Genomic DNA, 12,684 nt, shown 5'->3' on the forward strand with positions numbered 1-12,684 from the left:
CTTTTTTTCTATGTCCTTGTTCTCCTGATCTCTGTCCTCTCCATCTGTGAGCATCTTTTTCTCTCTCATTTAGTATCATCTTCCTCTCTCTTTCTGCATCCTAATTGCGTTACAAAGATCTGTTGGCAGTTAAAGAAACATTATGTAATAGCACACGTATATTAAATTGGAAATATAATGTGGAGATCAAAAGTATAGTAGTGATTCGTCAATTAAATTTGGTAAACTATATAAATATTGTAATTGCTGAGCAGAAAGGATTTATCAATGACTGCCTTTTGTGATTGGTCTGGCCAGTCAAACGCTCGTTGACCACGACAACCTGATGAGTGTATCTCTCATTTTTTCAGAAGAACGCTCTGTTTCTAGCTGTTGTTGTTTTCTCTTGAGCAGTAACATCCATTTGTAGTTACCTTATTTTCAAAGGCGGAAAATATTCCGGTTATTTCCAAATCTGGGATTACTCGTTGTGCAGGCAGTCTGTATAATCACCGTTTTGAACCATAATAGTTTCAAGTGTCATTTGCAATTTGGGTTTTGGCTTCATCTTCTCCCTGTATGCCTCTCTTCTCCCTAATTCCCTCCTTTATTGTCCACTGAATCTTTTTCTGCGTGGTCTCAGTGCCACTGCCCCTGAATGCTGCTTTTATTGAAGAGATTCTGAGCTGCTGTTGCCACTAATGCTGCTGCCATATTGTACCCGAACCCCGCTGTGGCTGCTTCTAATGAGATTCTTTGTGTCTCCATCGCCGTGCTTTGCCTCCTCGTCTCCTCTTCTGCTCTGAATAGAGGAGTTGTCGCGGTTTAGCATCAAAGGAATAGGAGAGGCAATGAAAGCAGCAGAATCAGCAGGCGGTTTCTCTGTGTATCCCCTTCCTCAGTCACTCTCCTAGGATGTTTAAACCAATAACGTATATAAATGTGCACGTTTAAGGTATAGTATATTAAGCCATGACTGCGTGTGCTTATTTGTTTATATACACATATACACTGCATTGTTTCCCACACTTGAGCTGTTTTCACAGAGTCTGGAAAATCTGGAGAATCTGGGCACATTTAGCACACAGCAGTTTGTTAGGGATGTTTTCACAGGGCTGCTCATTTCCAGAAAAGGTTTTGTCAGTATTGAGATCAGAATTATCTCAATACTGACAATTGCTAGGAGAAGAAGCAGCTACTTTTGGGTGCTCCCTTATTTATAATGGGCTGCAACAGCAGGTAGCCGCACATATTTAATCTGGCAGATTTTTACTCTGGATGCTTTCCTTGATGCAATCCCAAAAGGGATTTGTGTCTCCTTTCAAAATCAAACTCGGGATCTTTCACTTTTCTGGCAAATGTGTAAACCACTACAATGTGGAGACACATTTAACATGATCTGCAATAAATACGGGTGTAAATTTTTATGTGGCCTAAAAGTGTGTCGTTGACATGAGGGCACCATGAGTGTATGTTCTGTAGCACGCATTACGATTTAGTAAAAAGGAAGCTAGTTCAGCAATGTTGAACAAGCACAATGCTTTGAAAATATGCAAGAAGACTGTTCCTTCTGTCATATTGTGCAGGCTGCTGAAGAGTTAGAAGGTTACGTTACTTTACTGTTAACCTGCTAAGCAGCTTTTATTTAAAATTTCCAGTGAAAACACTCCCTAGGGTACGTTTGTGTTTACATTAGACTTCTGCTGTGGTACTGTAAATACTGCTGTGTAACATCTGTTGCAGTGTAATGCTGCTGTTGGCACCTTGTGGTAATAGAGCTACACTTTGAATTAGGTAGTCTGTCATAAGTGATGGTAGGAATTTTCCCTTTATTTTGTTTGAAGTAATAAATGTGGTAGCCTGCAAGCCGGAGTAACAATAAAGCATTCAGTATTTATTTATTTTTTCTGTGTCGTTACAACTTAACGAAAGAAAGAATATCTAGAAAAGTTCAAAGTTTTGAAGTGCATGTGCAAAATGGCTACAGACTTTAGTTGTGCAGGCAGCCTGGCCATTTTAATGGCTGGGACTAATTTAAGCATTCGATTTTCAAAGAACAAACCCATCAATGATAATTTGATTAATGGACAATCCATTGGTTATTAGTTTGACTTCTGTCACTACTACCCACTGAACACGGGGCTTTATGTCTCCGTTCCCACCTGGCTCGCTGATGTAGCCCCCTTGTTAAACTGCTTCTCCAGTGAACTTTTTTTCACATGGACTGCAATTCCCCGTCCGTTTCTGTCTCAGACCTCTCATCTCTACTTGAGGAGCTTCCAAGAACCCAAGTCATCTTTTCCTTCTGTTCACCTCTGCATTTAACATGAACACTTGCATAACATCACCACTGAGCTCTCCTTGGTCTGTCACACCTACCATCTCATTAATGGATGTAATTAAGTCTGTACAGCCAGCCCCACACACACCTACTTGCACTGTACTTTTGAACCTGTATTGCTTTCACTTTGTTGACTCTTGCCATCACAATTGCTCAGAATAAACCTTTACAAAGAGCTCCGTGCCCCATCATTCAAAATAGGACTAGAGTAACTTGAAGGTAAATGCTGGTGATGATAAATACTTACAGAAACTACAGTCAACATTTCAAGCATCTGTTACATTTCTTCTGTCTCTCCTTAGTCAGGTGAGCAAGCCATTTTGGTGCCTTGGCAACTCGTAGAGCATGCATTGCATAGTCTGAGATTAGACCAGACTTTATCTAGCAACTCCCCTGACTTCATTAAATGCAGTCCTAATAGAGTTGATTGTCCCTTTTTAATATATTTGGTGCTACTAACTGAACAATCATCGTTCAGCTAATTGTATGAATATGGAATTTTTTTTTTTTTTTTTTTTAGCTAATGTATGTTCTTATGAAAACCAAAAATGCAACGCAATTAATAATGGGGCGATCCTCTAAAAGGAGTCCAAGCAGGCTCACTCCCAGCAAGTAGTCTCTTCTTTGTCTCCAGAATGTAGGAAATGATGAAAATGACTGTAGCCTGCCTCCGCCTGCATGGATATTGAGAGGATATAAATAGCTGGGCTAGTATGAGTGTGTGCTGAGACTGGAACCGCAGCACACAGAGCTCAAACAATAAGCCGTCACCACTACCCTTCCTCCCCTCTGCTTTCTCCAGTCCAGCAGCCTCCCAGAACTCAAAGGGGGAGGTGGAGAGGAGTAGGAGGAAGGGGGTATTCTCTCTCCCTCTTCCTTTCTTTCTTTCACTTCCTGTCTCTCTGCTTTTGTAATTTGTCATCAGCGGCAAGCTCAACCCTGTCACTTGTTACGTCAGAGAAGCAGACTGGACGGCTGCCTCCTGTCTTCCCACCTGTCTGTCAGTCAGTTGGCCTGTCTGACTGTAGAGTGAGAGGGTTCTGTGTCACGCTGCTCTATTTTTTATTGAGCCAGATAAAAATAGGGGTCGACGGATTAGATACACGCATGACTCCTTTAATCTTCTGCAAAGAAAGGATGGAGGGTTTTTTTGTTTTGTTTTGTCTTTTCTTCCTCAGTTCAGACTTTGACTAGTATTTACTGTAATAATTTCTTTTAGGTTTATGCAGGTTTTCTGGTAAAATCACAACTTGCTTATGTTTAAAATTTAATTTGAAATCTTAAAATAATTTAAGCTGCAGCTGCTAAGTTCATTTTATGATTATCCATGTATTGGGCACTATTTTTAAACTGGATAAATGTTTCTGAGACCACAAAATCGCCTCAGCCTACATCACTGCAACCGTCCGTCTGTCTCTGTTGCTGCTAAATCAGAAAGTCAAAATAGGAACAAGAATTTCTGTGGGACAGTTACAGCAGCACCTCGGCTAAAAAAAAGAAAAGGTGGTGGCGATGGCTAGAAATGTTTCATGTGGCAGATGGCAGAGGGAGCCACACAGTCATAATGACTGAGTAAGCCACAGTTTCTCTGAACTTCCTTCCCTCTCTCCTGCCGCTCTGTTCTTCTTGAGATTTCAGGGTTCTCTGCAAACACTTGGAGAGAACATGGCTTTCTCTTCTGACTTCAACCTGGTATAATCCGAGAACTGTCTTTCAAGACCAAAAAAGGAATAAGTGGAGATAAAACCCTACATGTATCGATCCAAATGTATACACCACGGAGCCCTGCTTCAAAAGCTGTCACAGATTTATTACTCTCTGTGAAGATTTAAAAAATAAAGGTAGTTTTTGGAGCATGTGTAGTTCCAGGGACTTCTTCATTGTTAGCCAGCTGCACTGAAAGGTTAGCCATAGTGCTGAGGGTGTTTAAGTCAAGTGATCGACAACTTCAGTTGACGCTGCCCACTCTGTCCGATTTTGGTTTTGTTGTTTGTTTGATTTTTTTTTTTTTTTCTCCCCCTCTCGTTTTGACTGGTGTGCAGACTGGATGGTGCAATCAGATGGCAGAACAGGTGTCCAGAAAATGTGACCAGCGCTGTTTTATGCAATATTAAGGTGTGATTACGCCACAACCTCAAATAAGTTTCTTACCAAAGCATAACCAAGATTCTTACCATCCACCAGCATCTCAGCAATAAAAAAATTACTTTAGTCTTCTTCCATTGCATTTAATTTTGATTTAAACAATCTAGATGGTGTGAATTAGGATTAATACATGTAGTGTAAAGGAACAAATCAGGCAGATGTTTTTAAAGCTTATATCATGGAATCAGTTTATTTTCTGTAGCTCTTTTCCTCATTAACTTAAAAGCTTTAATAGCTCTGTAGAGCTTTTAGAAGGAAGACGAAGCAATTCTAAGCTGTGTTTACACTTTGCAACAAGCTACGCAACTGTTAAAACATACACCTGAGGTGTGTGTGTGTGTGTGTGTGTGTGTGTGTGTGTGTGTGTGTGTGTGTGTGTGTGTGTGTGTGTGTGTGTGTGTGTTTGTTTGGATGAAAAAACGTTTACAAGAAAGTCATTTCCTCCTTTGGGTTTTATGCAAACTTAAACATATGTTGTATATTTCAGTGAATTCATGCCTTCAACTTTTCCTGCGTTTTGCCTTGTGGACCGCTGCTGCTGCTTTCTGGTGTTGGCATGTGTCAACTAGGAGCAGGTTACACCTTGGAGAGATCGCCTGTCTCTTTTTAATTTTAGATTTTAACCAGTTTAACATGTAGTTTCATATAATGGTGATGAGTGACATGACACTTCCTGTGAAGAATTATCCAAATTAACTGTCCCTAATAGGTAGGGCTGCTCAATTAATCGAATTTTAATCACGATTACGATCTGGGCTTTCAACGATCATTAAAAATGACTGAGCCGATTATTAGCCCCTCCCTCATTTATCCGCGACACCTTAAAGGCCGGTCCGTGAAAATATTGTCGGCCATAAACCGTCCGTGGCGCAAAAAAGGTTGGAGACCGCTGATTAAGAGGACCCGAGGGAAGCTCGGAAAGCTAAGCAGAAGTTATTTGGAGAGTGACTGCCGTTGGTTGAAAAGAGAGTTTAAAAAAAAAAAAAACTTCAGTGGTGTTGCACACTATTTTATATTATTTTTTTTAAAGTCATTGTTAACCCTTTAAAGCCGGTCAGAGCAGCACGCTCCGTTTTGCGTAACTATTTTTAAATCCCTGTAGAACCTGAACCGTGTAAGCTAGCGCAATAATTTGTTTTGCATATGAAACCGGAGGAGTTGTACTTACATCTGATGCCATCAGCTTGTCCTCGGTCACGGTTTCGTTCCACATATAGCTTTGCCTGTTTGGCTGCTTCAGCCTATAAGTCGATCAGATCAAAGTACTTTATCATCAGTGTATATTGATATGGTATATTTTCAAATGTTTTTCTCTGTGAAAAATGCCATATGCTTGTCTTTGAGAGCTAACATGTTGAATGACCCACTAGCCACTACTTTTAGTCCACCTGAAAATCAGCTGAATTCACCCTCAGTTAAGCTTTTCGGTCTTTTTGAACACTGGTTTGGTTTTAGAATTGTGGAGAAATTATGTTGTATGGTGATTTTTTTTTTTTTTTGCCTCGCCCTTGCTCTGAACAGTCAAAGTCATGTGATCAGTGAAGCATGTGGAGCCTCGGTAGTGGCTGCTTGCTGTGCTGGACGACAGCTCATCCAGATGAAGGGCATGTGGACACTGAAGCCTATTAAATGTCTGGGGAAGCTGCTTGCATCTCTAGGCACATCATCTCTCTGCATTTCCACTAATTGGTGCCTACTTCCTGCTTCCTTGTGGGGAGTCTCTTGGCACATACGAAGACAAATGCACACCACAAAGCCTGCCTGCTGCTATTTCTTCTTATGTCCATTTTAATCCCTCACCCTGTTTCTTTCAGTACAGCTTTGCACCAGTGTGCTGTTGATTTTGAAAATCAAAAGCTTATTAAAAAAACCCTGTACTTGTTTTTTTTTTCAGACACTTGTCCTCTGATGGGATGACTCTGTTGCCAAATATTTCTGTTTAACTGTCATCCCATTGGACTTGCTGTATGCTGTGATCTAATAACGACATTGTTTGGTTAGTTACTGCCCCTTCTTTTTATTCTTGTTTTTCTTTCTAAAAATTGGCTTTTAACATTTTCTGTGGGGTTGTATTTTTGAAACTCAATTCGAGTGCAAAGCTCACAGTTTGAACAGCCAGGCGGTCAGGAAGTGATGGATTAACTGTTCACTCTACAAAAGCTGTATTTTTTTAGTTTAAGCTTATACTGTATATTTGCATACCCAGTAGGTCACATTTCCATATTTCCCTGCCTTTTTTTTTTTTTTTTTACACAATACAAATACAATACAAACTTTGTATTGTGTCTGAGTTGAGGTTCGATAGTCACAGCTGCACTACACTTACTGCCATAATTGTAATAACTCCATGTGCTAGAGATAAGACATTACTGTTGATACGTCATTGTTTAAAAATATACAGTCTGTTTATTTACTCTACACAAAATGAGGTTAGTAAATAGTGTTTATACATATATAAACTCATTTGTTCAGCAGCATATATTATTAAAAACACTACAATTTGGTTCAAGCCCAGGCACCACCAAACTGCTCTGTTGGGCTGTTAAGTCCAGGGCCTTAGCCCTTTTTGTTCCTTGGGTGCTGCATCATGGCTGTCTGTGCTCTGCTCTCTGCTTCTTCCTTCTCTTCTTGTTTCCATAACACTTTATCTGCTGTCAGTTAAATGCAGAATTTAATAGTTTGGTTGTTTTCTTTCTGTCTGTCTGTCTGTCTGTCTGTCTGTCTGTCTGTCTGTCTGTCTGTCTTTCTTTCATCTGTCAGTAATTTATCATCAACTCACTTTTAATTTTACAGTAAAACATGTAGTCTAATTTAGTTCAGCATTATATGTTTTTGGTTGTAAATGGAAGCGTAACAGGGTTTTGGGGTAGTGTGTAATGGCCTGCCTTTGTCTTCTTAATTTGTTGATCATACACATCTGTGCACAACTAGAAATAATTTTGAACCTGCAACCCAAGTTGGCTTATAACGCTGTGGCTTTTCTTCAAAACAGTCAGAGAACCCAAAATAGTCTGACGCATGAGCAGGCCACAACTCTGTTCCACGCCACAAACCACCAGACTGCTAATTTTGTAGTTCAACCCTGTTTGTTGGTTTAGCAGTAGCTTACTAGTTATTAATGTTATTACAAGTTGGCTGGTTACAGCAGGCCAAAACGGCACTCATGGCACTGGGACATGTCCAAATGCTCCAGGTGGGCAAATGCCACCGTGTCCTGACTTTGACAAGAATGAACAATGCCTAATGTATGTTCACATTTGCAGTGTTTATTTACTACTACTGCTTCAGTGAATAATTCAAATTCACACAGTATTAGCTGCTGCAGTTACACGTTGCAGTTTACACGTAGATTTGTTCAGTCTTTTTTACGGAAACCAAAAGACCCACAACATTTTTTTTTTGTGTGCACCAGCTCTTCCTTGTCTGCACCTCATTTCTGTTCTGTTCTTAATTGCCCCCATAGATGAGTTTTATTAGTTAATGTCACTAGATGCTTGGTAGGTCCAAGCATGCCAGCTGCATCAGTGTGTGGGTGAACATAAACATAGATCAAAAGCACACACTCACTGACAGCAACTAGTTTTTTGGTAGTTCTATAAGCTTTTAATTTTTTGAAGTTCGAAACAAACTGACAGTGTCTGCAGTTAATTTACCCAACATATATTCATGTGAGTAAGATGGGGTCTTTCAAGAAGTCATAAATGATGAATAATTTATTTGATTAATTGCCCCCTTTTAGTAAGACTACTAAGTAAAAAGCTGTTTTTGCAAAATATAGATTTTGTTTGGAGTCCTGCCAAAAGACGCAGAGTTTGCGCAGAGTTTGCGCAGCGTCGAAAACTAGCAGTTCCCAAGAACCAACACACAGCTGGAATTTAAAACATGCAATGCACTGAAAACACTTTGTGTTGTGAATGGAGCTTTCTTGGCACCAGATTGAATAGCATTACCTGACTAACCAGTCTTGTAAACAACATTCCCAAAGAATTCCAAGTTTTATGTATAATGCTCTTCTTTGTTGAGTGTGATGGGAGCTGTGGCATAATGCTGTCTAAGTAAATAAAATTTCCCTCAGGATAGTTATTGGCTGTTTAACAGACAGAAATCTAGATCAAGCTAAGTTGCCACCCCCAAGTCAAAAAAAAAAAGAAGGGAAAAAAAAGACTTTAATAAGTTCCTGTAGAAGCATTACTGTTAGATTGTAATCTGTGGATGGCCTTGGGCCTGCTGTGGACTTGAGCTTGCATAACCCAAGGCTTTGTCACAGTAATTTTAGAAATCAACAACAGCAATCTCAGTTAAACACCAGCCTTCTCTGGTGATTTCTGTTTAAGCTCTTATTTATCCAGGAAAACTGACATGGCAGCAATCAGTTGAACATTCTCATAGTTGCAGGCAAATGATAGGTGTCTAGTAAACCAGTGCTGCATTTCTTGGACTGAGTCAAATAATAAGAGCTGGACTAGAACCATAAGCTTAATAGAGGTGGGAATCACCATACATCCCACGATACGATATTATCACAATACTTAACGCACAATACGATATTATTGCAATTTTTTAAAATATTTTGCGATATTCAGATTCTGTACATAAAGGTAAACTTTATCAATATTCATTTTATCTAATAACAAAGTCTCACACTCAGTCTTTCTCTCATTTCAGTTTTATTGTTGACAAACTGAACGGTTTGTATTACAGTCTAGTCCAACTTAACTGAATGCAACCATCTGGTACAATTATAGCTATTCTGAACTATGCAATTTATGAAAACTATGCAGCCCATTCAGCAACTGAAGAATTTGAAAGTAAATTAAAACAAAATATAATTTTACATTAAATAAAAAAGTTTTAAACTTAATTAAAATAAAACATGTTTTAAATTAAAATAAGTAAACTGTCATGTTTATTGCTGCCAAAAAACAAGTTAAACACATTTGGACAGTGAAGGAATGTCAGGATTCTTGCTCAGAAAAAGGAGCTGATCAACATGCTCTGAAGTCAGAGTTCCAGTCCACAAAAACTTTTTTTGTAACAAAATATCGATTTCTGCTGTCCTTGTATCGATACATTATTAGCAAACAAAATATCACGATACTACACAGTATCGATTTTTTTTCCCCCACCCCTAAAGCTTAATGGACAAGATTTTAGCTTGCGACCAAAGCAAAAATATGCTCTTGTAGCTTCCATGTTGGCACTGCCCAAAGAGGTTTTGGTCTTCCCCAAAAAGAAAATGACCAGGACTATATTTGTTTTTCAAGTTGGATATCAATTGTTCAAGCATAAAATATATTTTTGTTTATTAAATAATGAACAGTAACACAGACTCTGTATCTTAACTAAATGCCATCTAATTGTGCTTGCATACATACTTTTGCCTGGCCAGCTCATCCAAGAGACTCTATTGAATTCCCAGTACAGGATAGGCAATACACACAATCACTCCAATGTATCCTGGGTCTGCTATGGGATGTCCAGTAGGAAATGCCCAAAACACCCCACCTAGGAGGTCTTCAGGAGACATTGTTGTCAGATGCTTCAACATTGTCAGTTGGCTACTTTAGATGTTGTCTAATAGCAGTTCTACTCAGAGCCCCTTCTGAATGAGTGAACTGCTCACTATATTTCTAAAACCAAGCCAAGACACCTCTCAGAGGAATCTCATTTGTGCCCAGTTTTTTATATCCACTCTTTAGCCAAAGATCATAGCTATACAGTTTATATACATTTGGACAGGAACATTTTTGATTCTGTACATTATCAAAATAAATTTTAAATAAAACCACTCAGATGCAGTTGAAGTGCAGACGTTTAGCTTTAGTTCAGTGAGCTGAACAAAAAGATTGCATAAAAATATGAGAAACAAAATCATTTTTGAACACAATCCCATCAGGGGGCTATAATTAGAACAATTGGACAAATAAAATAACTGAAAATAAAATGTTAATTTTTTAAATACTTGGTTGAAAACTCTTTGCTGGCAATGACAGCCTGATGTCTTGAACTAATGGACATCACCAGATGCTGGGTTTCCTCCTTTTTAATGCTCTGTCAGGTCTTTACTGCAGCAGTTTGTTTGTGGTCTTTCTTTCTGATGTTTATTCTTAAACCAGTGAAATCATGCTTGGTTGGGTTAAAATCGGGTGACCTATTTCGCCATTCAAAAATATTCCACTTCTTTGCTTTAATAAACTCCCAGGTTGCTTTGGCTGTTGTTTTGGGTCATTGCCCATCTTTATTATAAAACTCCGCCCAATCAGTGTGACCGCACGTAGCTGATTTGATAAGACAATATGTCTCTGAACATGTCAGAATATCATCATTAAACACTAGTGTCTTCAGTGCCACTGGCCATGCACGCCCAAGCCATCACATTACCTCTGCTGTGCCTTACAGATGTGGTATGCTTTGGATCACAACTGATACAACTTAACTGATAATTAATGACATAACGTAGGAATTACCCACACCTGCCCATGAAATAGCCTTTGAGTCAATTGTCCAAATACTTTTGGTTCTTTAAAAAAAAAAATGGTGGCACATGTTAAGGAGCTCAAACTCCTAAAGCCTTCATCGGGTTTGAATGTGGATACCCTCAATTGAAAGCTGAGAGTCTACACATTATGTCCATGTCCATTAAATAACTCTAATTGAAATATCTTTCAGTAAATGGGTAAAAAAAGAAAAAAAAGAAAAGAAAACTTGTGTCAGTGGTTAAATCAGTTCAAGTACCCTGAGGTTTTGCTCTCTGCAATCACTAAATAGTGATTTTAATCTTTTATATCTAGATGACACAAATTTCCCAGTATTCTAAGAACTGTGAATTCGAAAATGCACTTTAACTCCAACATTATTTTATGTCAGAATCAGTCTCTTGCATTTCACTTCTTATGAAATTATGCAATAGGAAAATTTCTATATTGGAACAAATTACAACTTCTTAAAGCAAATGAACCAAAAATGTGTTAAAATGAACCAATAACACAATTAGAGACCCTACGTCAGTGTTACATTTGTTTCAAAGGAAACATTTGTTAATTCTGTTTTGACATTTTTGGTCTTTTTCTCTCTCTTTTTTCTTTTTAATAAAATGAAGCAATAGATTATTTTGCAGTAACTGTCCTGTCCGCTGACGTGGGGGTGTATGAATCATCTTTTGTTACCGCTATCTCAGTTGTCTTTTTTTCAGAGCTGATTTGTGAAGTATAGACACCATATAATAAAAACCCAGTCCTGTCATAGTTGTTGATAGTTCTTTGTATCTGTGTTCTGTGGTGCGCTGAGCAACAGCTCTTCAGGAATCAGGTTGGGGGTGTATAGTACAGAAACAAGAGTTAACATCGCTGTATTCTCTGAGGTCATGGAAAATGCAGAAAGTTGTCTAAGAGCTTCGATGCACTGAAATATTAATGTGGTGAAACAAGATCATACAGGCATATTGTAGATGGGAGGCGAGCACTTAATTTCTTTAATCTACATCCACCAAAGTGCAGTAGGTTGCAGGAGCTGATATGAATCACAAAGGTTTAAAAAGAACAGGATGGCACACACAATGCAGGTTAGAATACAAACGACACATAAAATAAAACCATAACATTATTACTGGCATCTGGCACAGCAGAGAGAAAAGCAGCGCTGCATCAAAGCCTACTGTTACATCACTTGGTGTGTTGCCATAACACTCAGCTCCTGTCACACAACGGAAGACAATTAGGAGGAGGGGCATGGAGAAAGAAGTGATTTGCATTCATGTGTGGTACATGTGGTACTTGGGGGGGTTGTGAGCCTGAATTAAAAATGTACTCTTTGATGTGATATTTGAACAGCCATACACTTGAACCATTTCTCTTTACAAGATTTTGTTGTTTGTGCTTATTGCTCATCTGGCCAGGATCATGGTTCATATTTACATCAGGCTAAAGGAAAACTGAAGGTTCACATTCCTAGGCTAGTCTGTTATGGATAAACATTTTAAGCAAAAATAAAAGCAAGGAAAAAAAAAAAAGTAATATTCACCGGGAATTGTTTAACTCACTTAAACTTTAAATTTATAAATGTATTGTGTATACTGTCTTGCTAAATTAATTTAACACAAATTTCAAGTGTGTTTGGTTTTTGGTTTTGGATTGGCTTTCTCTGGTTCCACAGCACATGAACACATTGGCTTTTTATCCAGTCCACTCGATACAAGGGCACGCACCAGGTAGAATTTCTTG

At 38.6% G+C, this 12,684-nt stretch overlaps 1 protein-coding gene across 3 annotated transcripts in view; it reads left to right on the forward strand.

Annotated features, from left to right (window-relative positions):
• The window catches only part of cskl (c-src tyrosine kinase-like), a 53,046-nt gene that overhangs the window by 14,980 nt on the left and 25,382 nt on the right, over window positions 1–12,684 (forward strand). Inside the window, exon 2 of one of the 3 annotated variants that reach the window (XM_085421677.1) lies at window positions 6,360–6,461. The exons of the other annotated variants lie outside the window; for them this stretch is intronic. The gene's annotated coding sequence lies outside the window, so the exon portion shown is untranslated. The remainder of the gene's footprint in view (window positions 1–6,359; window positions 6,462–12,684) is intronic. 3 annotated transcript variants of the gene reach the window in all.

The sequence above is a fragment of the Rhamphochromis longiceps genome, linkage group LG1, assembly GCF_057381845.1.
Source record: "Rhamphochromis longiceps isolate RC_006_pf linkage group LG1, R_longiceps_female_GT1.1, whole genome shotgun sequence".
NCBI classification, from domain to species: domain Eukaryota; kingdom Metazoa; phylum Chordata; class Actinopteri; order Cichliformes; family Cichlidae; genus Rhamphochromis; species Rhamphochromis longiceps.